Raw genomic sequence first — 9495 nt, forward strand, 5'->3', positions numbered from 1 at the left:
GTGCTTTTGGTGGAGTGTGGACCCCTGCAGCTTTGGTAGAAGAGGCCCACGCGGCTTTGGGGTGCCCCCTTTGGCCGCGGGGCCTGAAAAGCAAGAGAGACTTTGACTGGAACTGGGTACAAAGGACTCTTGCCAGTGGACCATGAGAGGGTACCACAGTACTTTGGATTAACTCGAGATCCTGCACAGTGACACAGCTGACGGTGCCAGCAGCCTGCAACACAGACATGTGCTCTTTTCCTGATTTACGGTACCTGGAGTTGGGACAGTGGGAGAAGGGAGCGCTGTGTAGGTATAGGTGTATACCCTAAAAGACTTTGCTATTTTAGTGGTGGCATTAGGCCTGAATAGCATTAAATAAACATTTTGTTTCCTTTTCACAAATCTCTGGCATTGAGAGATGTCTTTCCAATTGGCGGCAGACAGAAGAGCCCAGTAGATATTAGTATTTTGTTTTTTTGGGAGGGGCCCCTGTTGTATAGCAGTTTTCGGCATCCTTAGGTGGGCCGAATATTGTATTACCCCTCCCTCGGACCTCTTGTTCGGTAACAATAGTATTACTCCAAAAAAAGGGGTGCAGAATTTAAGGGTAACCTATTTACTATCATTGGTAAATTTTATCAAGTCATTGCTTAAAAGGTTGGTACTTAAACAAAAAAACAAGTATATGTTTTTCTTTGTTCTTTTTTACTTGCTGAGAGCAAGTCTGTTCAATACAGAAGCACATTAGCTATTGAATGTAGACATAAGTAGATTATTTTGTAAATTATTATTTAAAAATCTCTGATGAAATAATAAATTCAAGAAAAGACCATTAATAATTGCCTATGAGATCTGTCCAGAAAAAGTCTAGCCATTGTTAATATAATGAGAACAGTTTGTGTGACGTCAGTGTAACCTGACAGCCAAAGAGAGTGGACTGGAATGTACATGCATGAACAATGACAACTTCACTGCCCTCATCAGTGGGGGTGGAAGATGTCAGATAATGAGCATGTGCACTGTGTGTCCATCACATTTAAAATGACTGAGCGAGGGTGTTTGGGGCAAAGGGTGAAGAGGTCAGGAGATTAAGAAATACAAACAGGTAGTTATAGAATAGCCAGGGGAAAGTAAGGTATAGTATGGGAAATGGAGTAGCCAAAAAACTTATAGGCATGACCCATGTACATGAACAATAGTGTGGGTATTGCCTGAGGGAGTGGGGGTGCTGATTGGAGAAGGATGAAGGAGGAAAAATTGAGACAACTGTAATAGCATAATCAATAAAATATAATTTAAAAAATAAAAATAAAATGAGTGAGTAGAACAACAAATGTGCATCAAATTTTGTGTGAAGCTTGAACATCCCTCCTTGGAAACTATTTGGATGATTCATAAGGCCACAGCTATGGGCAACTGGTGATTGGCAGCTTCATCATGACAACACACCCACTCATAGTCTCATGCAGAATTCTTGGCAAAGCATCAAGTCATCTAGGTGACTCAGTCCCCTTACAGCCCAGATTTGGTGCCCTGAGACTTTTGACTTCTGGCTTTTCCCAAAACTAAAATCACCTTTGAGAGGGAAGAGATGTCTGACTGTCAATGAGATTCCGGAAGATATGACAATGAGAGAGCTGATGGCAACTGGGAGAAGTGTGTGAGGTCCCAAGGTGCCTACTTTGAAGGGGACCGAGGTGTCATTGTCCTATGTACAATGTGTTTTGTTTCTTGTATCTTCTTCAATAAATGTCTCTATTTTTCACATTATATGACTAGATACATTCTGGACAGACCTCATAAACAATTAGAAATAGAATATTCATTTGCTGTCAAAGCATTATCCCATAAGAGAATAACTGATCAAAAATGAAACACATACTTTTTTGGACATAGCACTCACCTTCTTAACCAACTGAGCAAATTCAGAATCACTAGTAGGAAGGAAAACGAACATTATATGCCTTATGATATGATGCAATACAAAAAAACAAGGTGTGTCTCTGGTGTATTCATGCTAAAAACATTCAATCTAATGTAACCAAACTTTTGACCTAATTTTTATTTTACGGTAAAGACAAGAATTTAAAGAAATAAGGGGAAGAATAATACTTAGAGGAAATAAGCATACAAATCCAGAATGATAGGACATTCTGAAAGACAATAGCTCTTGTCTCCTCAGAAAGTCAATTTTGAAAAAAAAAGTTGCTGGAAATCTATTCTAGATTAAGAGACTAAGAAGGTCTAAATATCAAATACATGGATGAACTGTAATTGTATTGTAGCTTATATAAACAAGACAAATAAAAAACCTACTATGATTGATTATTAGATGGTATTAGTGAATTATTGCTATTTTTGATATAATGATTGCTTTACAGTTATGCATGTCCTTATTTTTATGAGGTGCATGCTGAAGAATTTAGATGTGAATTATCACAATGCTTGCATCTGATTTACAGGTATATTAGATAGATCGAACAAAATGTAGATAAATATATGGCATAGTTGGCAACATATAAATGGTTATTAGTTCTACATGGTGAATATGTGGTCATTCATTTCATTATTCTTTTAATTCTCACTTGCATTTGAAAATTGTCATAGTACTATATTGGAAAATGAGAGAGATACAAACACCTCTACCATGCTGGAATTTTTCTTTATTTTACAAATGTGGTTTCCTCACTCCACGTCACTGTTACTGACAGTTTTACTGTTATATGTTCTTCTTATTCCCTATACTTCAAAGTTTTTCTGTCAGCTTATCTCCTCTAATTTATCTAAACACACCTGTAAACGAATAAAATGCAGCCACTTAATGCCCATCATGTCCTATGTACCTCTTTGACCTCATCTGTCTGAGTTTTCGTAAGTATTTCCTGTATTCTAAGCTATCAGTATTCTGTCCCTCATGAACACAGCCCTTCATAAAGACTTTCCAAATTCTCTGGCTGGCTACTAATTTATCCCCTTCAAACCCCATTCTAATTTATACTTTCAGCTTTTAATGTAGTGTAAATAGCATTATTGTCATATATATATATATAAATATATGTGTGCATTGTCTTATTCTTATCACATCTATTGTTTTACACCCCAATAGTTTGGGGGGTGTATTATACCAATTATTTAATTAATTCATTAATTCAAAGAAAATGTTTAATGTCTATTTCTGACACTGTACCAGAGGTTGAGAATGCAAAAAACAATAAAAAAATCAGTTCTTGTTGAAAAGTAGATCACAAATTGTGAGCTTAAGCTGGTTATATGTATTTAATTAAGACAAACTTGGAAGAAGACAATACTTATTTATTTAGTTGCCTACTTACTTAGTAATTTATTTCCTGAAATCAGACTTACTGAGTTGTCCTGTTCTCCTTAAAGTTAAAGCAGGTAACATGATGTCATTACCTGCCTCACGAGAAAGAAGTCGGCACTTTTGTCTTACTCTCAAGGTGTCTCACAAGCACAGGCCTGTACTCAGAACTTTTCTCTTTGATATTCTACTTCTCAACTTCTTACTCGATTCTTAGCCAGTTGGAGTCCCAAGCATAGAAAAGAAAAACCTATTAGAATACCTACTCTATCTCTTCTAGGGTAGTTATCAGAAAATATTTTCTAGTACTTTGACCAACTCAATTGTAAATGACCTTATTGATGAAACTTTTGCTGCTTCCATTAGGAGGGCCATTTAGCATCATAGTCTGGCCTCCATATGCCAGGCAATTTTTTACCCCATTCACTATTTTATCAAAGCCATGTACCTGTCAGACTTACATATTACTCTTTTATATGATACTCTATCAAATGCTTTTTTAAAATTCCAACTCAATTACTTCTACTTGTCTGTCTTTTCTAGTTTCATTGTCATTTTCTCAGAATATATATCCACTTCTTTGGAGTAAAAGACTGGTATCAATAGCCCCATGTCGCCCTGGTCAAATTTTGTGTCTTGAATGATCTGGAGCATGAATATTATCACTAAATCCATGTATTCAATTTGTTCCATTTATTCAGAAAACTAATAAATTCTAAATGAATATAGACTTCAAACTAAATTGGAGTAAGTTGCAAAAGTTTCTGCAGCCTTTACTATAGAAGTCCTATTAGGCACCAGTTCACTTACATACATTCACCCCACGATATCAATGCAAGAACTGAGGGAATTTAAAATCATAATCTCAAACTCTGTGGTGTAGAAGCCATGTGTATTCTAGCTTTTATGGAAAAAGTTGTAACAAAATTAGATTTGTTACTTACTACATCTATATATGCCCCATCAATTTTTCTCTTAGAACCACTAACAGGCTCAGAATACTTAAAAATGTATTAAATATGGCAATGATGAGGCCATAAAAATGGCACAAAATAAAGTGGAGAGAAGCTATCATTTTACGTATTCAACATATTTGGTATTTTTAGTCTCTGTAACATTTTAGAAAATGACTATAGAGGAGTCGCTTCATCTCTCTAAATTTTTAATTTCCTCATCAATACTAATTACTTATAGTGTGTATTTTTATATTACCTGGGTAATTTAGTCTTCATTGGCTTCATTGTGAAGTTTTCCAACTTTTCTTTCTCTGTACTTCATAAAATGTCAGATGGCCTTTAAATTCAGTTGAATCCTCCCAGCTGTGGCGCACGCACAGGTGGAAGCAGGCATACACCCAGATAAATGTCTGTTTAGGTCTTTTTATTATTGTGGACTAGAGACTGATTAATTTCACCTTCTATACAATTTCCCTCCAAAATTTGAAAAGAAATAATGTTTTTCTTTTCTCTGCCCTTGAGAAGAAATATATTTATGCATGCATATATGAAATGTAAGAATCTGGTGGTTAAGCGCACATCCACTGATGCATCTTTCTCCAGCATCTGAAGTCTAATTTTGAAGAATGATGTTGTCATCAATTAGCAGGGGAACCATGTGAAAGCATTTTCCCTGATTTACACTTATTTTCTGGACCCTCTTTTGTTTCTTTCTGCTGTAAAATTGGAGACTTAAACATTTCATGTCTCTACTCAACTTGAATACCTGTGCAGATCGACTGATTTCCAAGTGCTGAAACATGAGAATAGATGCTATTACAATAAATGGATTACCATAATTCAATCAAGTGATTCCTCTGCACTTAATTTCCTGAGTATCTACCACATGCTCAACACACACACCAAAAATGTAAATTATAGAACAACACATACAAAACTGTGAGATATAACCAGAGATTCAAGATGAATACAAAATAAATAGGTTAACCATGCAACATATGAAGATAACTACATTATTTATTTATGTGCTTTAGATTATAACTGCAGAATGAATTCAAAAAAGCAGGATAATAATAACACCTGGAAGAGCCAGTGATAGGAATAGTGAGTCTTGATCTGTCATTACAGAGCTGATTTCAGAAAGGAAGGACATTAGTAGAGACTGCTGGGCAGGATACCAACACAAATAAAACAATAAAAAAACTTCTATCACAGGTAAGAGATAGTTGTCAGCAGGTAACAGTGAAAAGTAATATATTATTTTAGATACAAAGCCAAGCTCTCTACCTGCAGACTCTTTCTCACATTGTATAATGTTGCATTGTTTTGACTATCAACTACAACAATAAGTAGAGAAAACCTAGCCCATTGTCTGCATCCTAGTTATTTATCTGTATTTCCTATACACTGTTGATATTTTTTCTTTAGCACCACTTAGATTTTATCAACTCCCTGCTCAAACTCTTATATATTTCCACTGTCTACAAAACAATGTTCACGGTTCTTATCCTTGCATTCAAGACCATTAATAATCTAGCTCTAATGTACCTTTCCCAGAATCTACCTCACTTCTCCCTGGATGTGTCCTGACCTGCAGTACAATCTGATTTGGTGTCTGAGAGAAAGGTTGGCTTGATACCTGCTTAGAGTGCCTCTCTTACATCTCAGTCTTCAAAATTCCTGTAGTAACTCAAGACTGATTTCAGTTTCATCTGCTCTGTTGTTTGACAGTAGCAGATGGAAATAATGGCTCATTGTTCAATGTGCATATGTTTGTTTATTTATTTATTTCATCCCTCTACCATCTTTTAAACTTGTATGCTACACTCTACCTAATTTTGTATATCTTAGCTTCTGCTCCAGTTCAAGTAGGAAATGTATTCTACAGAAATCTCAGGACTAAACATTTAATTATTGCTCAGCAAATGGATGGGAATCGAACCCAGTCAAATCAAATATATAATGCATGAGTAAATGCCATCGCCTGTGTGATCCATTTATCTGCAAAAGGAAATCACAGGGACAATTTCTAATTTTACAGAAGTATTTTCCCTAATCCGAAACAATGACTTGAAAACACGTACCCATGAATTTATCAATAGGCTGGAAAAGTATAATATTACTATCCTATCTTACAAATAAAAAAACAGAAGCTCAAAAAAGATAAATGCTTAGTAGAAAGTCCCACAATTAGGAAATCCCAAACTTTGAAATCAGTTTTACTTCTAGACTTGGGTGCATTCTAATTACACCATGAAACATACATGCACATCGGGTTGTGTCCAATAGAGAACACGTGTTCAGTGGGATGACTCTCAGTTCTGCCTCTTCACCTCTCTTATAACCTAGTATAGCATATGCATGACTTCACAAATGTTTATTAATTACTCCACTCTACCACACACACACACACACACACACACACACACACACCAGTGGGAGCCTCATGGACACTGCATGTCTATGCTCTGCACAGATCCCCCATGATTCTGGGTAATGGGAGAGAAACAGTGAATGCAGTAGTCATCCACGTTTCTCAAACCTCCATGAATTAGGCGTTTTCATTTTTACGTATACCGGAACATATTTGATATCAATTAATCATAATCTCTGCTTACATGGAAATGTACCTAATGGGTTTAAATCACACTAATTCAGAGGCAGGATTTGATTAGAAGAGAAGCAATCAATGAGTGAAAATGTCACACAAAGCCAGAGAATTTTTACTGAGGTCTCAATAGAAACTAGGCCCAGTGTCTGTATGCGAGGCATACCACAATGGTAGTTTTTTTTGACATTATGGATATTGATGAGCCCTCTAGGGTCAGGATCTCAACCTTGGAAAAATTGCTTATTCAAGTGATCTGCAGCCTGAGGTTGCTGAGTGAGACACAATCCAGCCTCCCCACGAATATTCCCTGGGCTTCTCCAACTGAAAAGTTGGCAGAAATGCTCAGCTTGCAGTCCTCTATATCCCATTTAGATCAGTTCCCAGATGGAAACAGAACCTAAATTACATTCAATAATCAAAATGCTTGAGAAGTAGGAATGTTTACAGCATGAGTCTTTAAACATATAAGGTACAAGGAAATGAGTTCATGATTTAACTCACTTGGTCCACATCTTGTGTTTGCATGCTTTGTGCTTATAATCCACAGTTGTTTATGACTTTTAGTCTATATTTTGTATTTGGACTAAATATTTTGTAATTGGATCCCAGCATCAGCATTAACCTACTGATGGCCATGAGTAAGAAAACATACTATGGATCAGACATGGCTCTGTGTCTTAGATACAGTGTGCAAGGATTTCTGAGAAGAGTTAGTAAAAAAAGAATGTATATGAAGCTAACATTTTCAGTAGGTGACAACCAAGTAAGAGCTTACAGTTTCTATGCAAACTGGAAAAGTTAAACATGACTCAGGAGATCCCGTGTTGGTATCTGAGAAGGACCAAAGCAGCAGAAACAATAAGTTACAGGGTGTGATTAGGAGTGTTGATACTGAGTAAAAAGGGATCAAACATAATGAAGGTGTGATAAAGATGTGGTCAATGAACTTTGGAAGGGGCTTATGTCCAGAATATAAGTAGAAAAAAACTACACTGGAGGGAAAACTGATAAGACAGAGAGACTTCTTATAGTATTGCTGATCCAAATATGTAAGTCCATGTAAAAGCAGAACTACAGGAGGAAACCATGCCTTCTGCCAGGTGTTTCCTACCCTTGACCTTGGTGTTAAACACTCTTGCTATATGAGAAAAAAATGAAAGGGGATCTGACAAGTGTGAAAGTTCTCCAAACGGAGCTGATATTGTCCAGCCAGGCGTGCTGATTGCTGTATAGCAGAGGGCAGATTTAAATCTTATAAACTGTGGACTTCCGCCAAGATGGAGGCGTAGGTGGGAACACTTTTCGTCCTCGCACAACCAAATCTACAAATAATAAAGTTTTAACAATAATAAACACAACCAAACCACACAGAAAATCGAATATGGAGTCCGGAAACAACTTACCACTCAGCTAAACCGGTGAGAGGGGCGAAACCAGCAGCAGAGCCGGTCGGGCAAAAAAAAGATCCGGGTGGTGCACAGGCAGCCTGGAGTACGGATCCCAGGTGTGGGCTACCTACCAGCAGAACCCAGGGGAGAGGCGCTGCTAGCTGTCTGCAGTTGGTCGCACATTTGCACGCAGATAAACCAGTGAAGAGGCCAGCGTTGAGACAGATCTCACAGGCCCCAGCGACTAGCGCAGGGCTGCAGACTAGCACATTTGCCCTTGGATAAGCAGGTGGGGGCGAGCTGTGAGGCAGACTGGGCAAGCGGAGAGGACCGCCATTGTTCCCTCTCTGACCCCGCCCCCACATACAGCGTCACAAACCTGCGACCTGGGTAGCTCCGACGGGGTAAACACCACGGCGCCTCTCCACTTATGTAACAGGCACGAACAGATCAAAACATGGCTCAAGAACAACTCAGAGCCCCAGAGCCAATAAATCTAAGTGATGAAGAAATAGCCAAATTTTCAGATGCACAGGGTGATCAGGATGCTCACAGAAATGGTTGATTTTAGTCACAAATTAGAGGAATATATGAAGGCTAAACTAAATGAAATGAATGGCAATGCACAGGAAACCAATAGTAATGGAAAGGAAACTGGGACTCAAATCAAACAACTGGACCAGAAAGAGTAAAAAAATGACCAAACAGAAAAGGATGAAGAAACAAGAATTCAAAAAAATGAGGAGAGGCTTAGGAGTCTCCAGGACATCTTTAAACGTACCAACATTCGAATTATAGGGGTACCAGAAGGGGAAGAGGAATACCCATGAGTGGAACACTTATTTAAACAAGTAATAAAGGAGAATTTCCCCAATCTGGCAAAGGAAATAGATTTCTAGTAAATCCAGGAAGCTCAGAGAGTACCAAAGAAGTTGGAGCCAAGAAGGAACACACCAAGGCACATCATCATTACATTAGCCAAGATTAAAATGAAGGAGAGAATCCTAGAAGCAGCAAGAGATAAGGGGACAGTCACCTACAAAGGGGACAGTCAGTGCCCATCAGACTGTCAGCAGATTTCTCAAAAGCGACCTTACAGACAAGAAGGGGCTGGAAAGAGGTATTCCAAGTCATGAAATCTAAAGACCTACAACCAAGATTGCTCTATCCAGCAAAGTTTTCATTTAGAATGGAAGGACAGATAAAGTGCTTCTCAGATAAGATCAGATTCAAGGAGTT

At 37.8% G+C, this 9495-nt stretch overlaps 1 protein-coding gene across 1 annotated transcript in view; it reads right to left on the bottom strand.

Annotated features, from left to right (window-relative positions):
• The window catches only part of RIT2 (Ras like without CAAX 2), a 376246-nt gene extending 367693 nt beyond the window's left edge, over window positions 1–8553 (bottom strand). The window contains exon 1 of the mRNA XM_053664292.1: window positions 8272–8553. The gene's annotated coding sequence lies outside the window, so the exon portion shown is untranslated. The remainder of the gene's footprint in view (window positions 1–8271) is intronic.
• Between the last annotated feature and the right edge of the window lie 942 nt (window positions 8554–9495).

Source organism: Artibeus jamaicensis, unplaced genomic scaffold, assembly GCF_021234435.1.
Source record: "Artibeus jamaicensis isolate MK-2021 breed Jamaican fruit bat unplaced genomic scaffold, CSHL_Jam_final contig_354, whole genome shotgun sequence".
NCBI classification, from domain to species: Eukaryota; Metazoa; Chordata; class Mammalia; order Chiroptera; family Phyllostomidae; genus Artibeus; species Artibeus jamaicensis.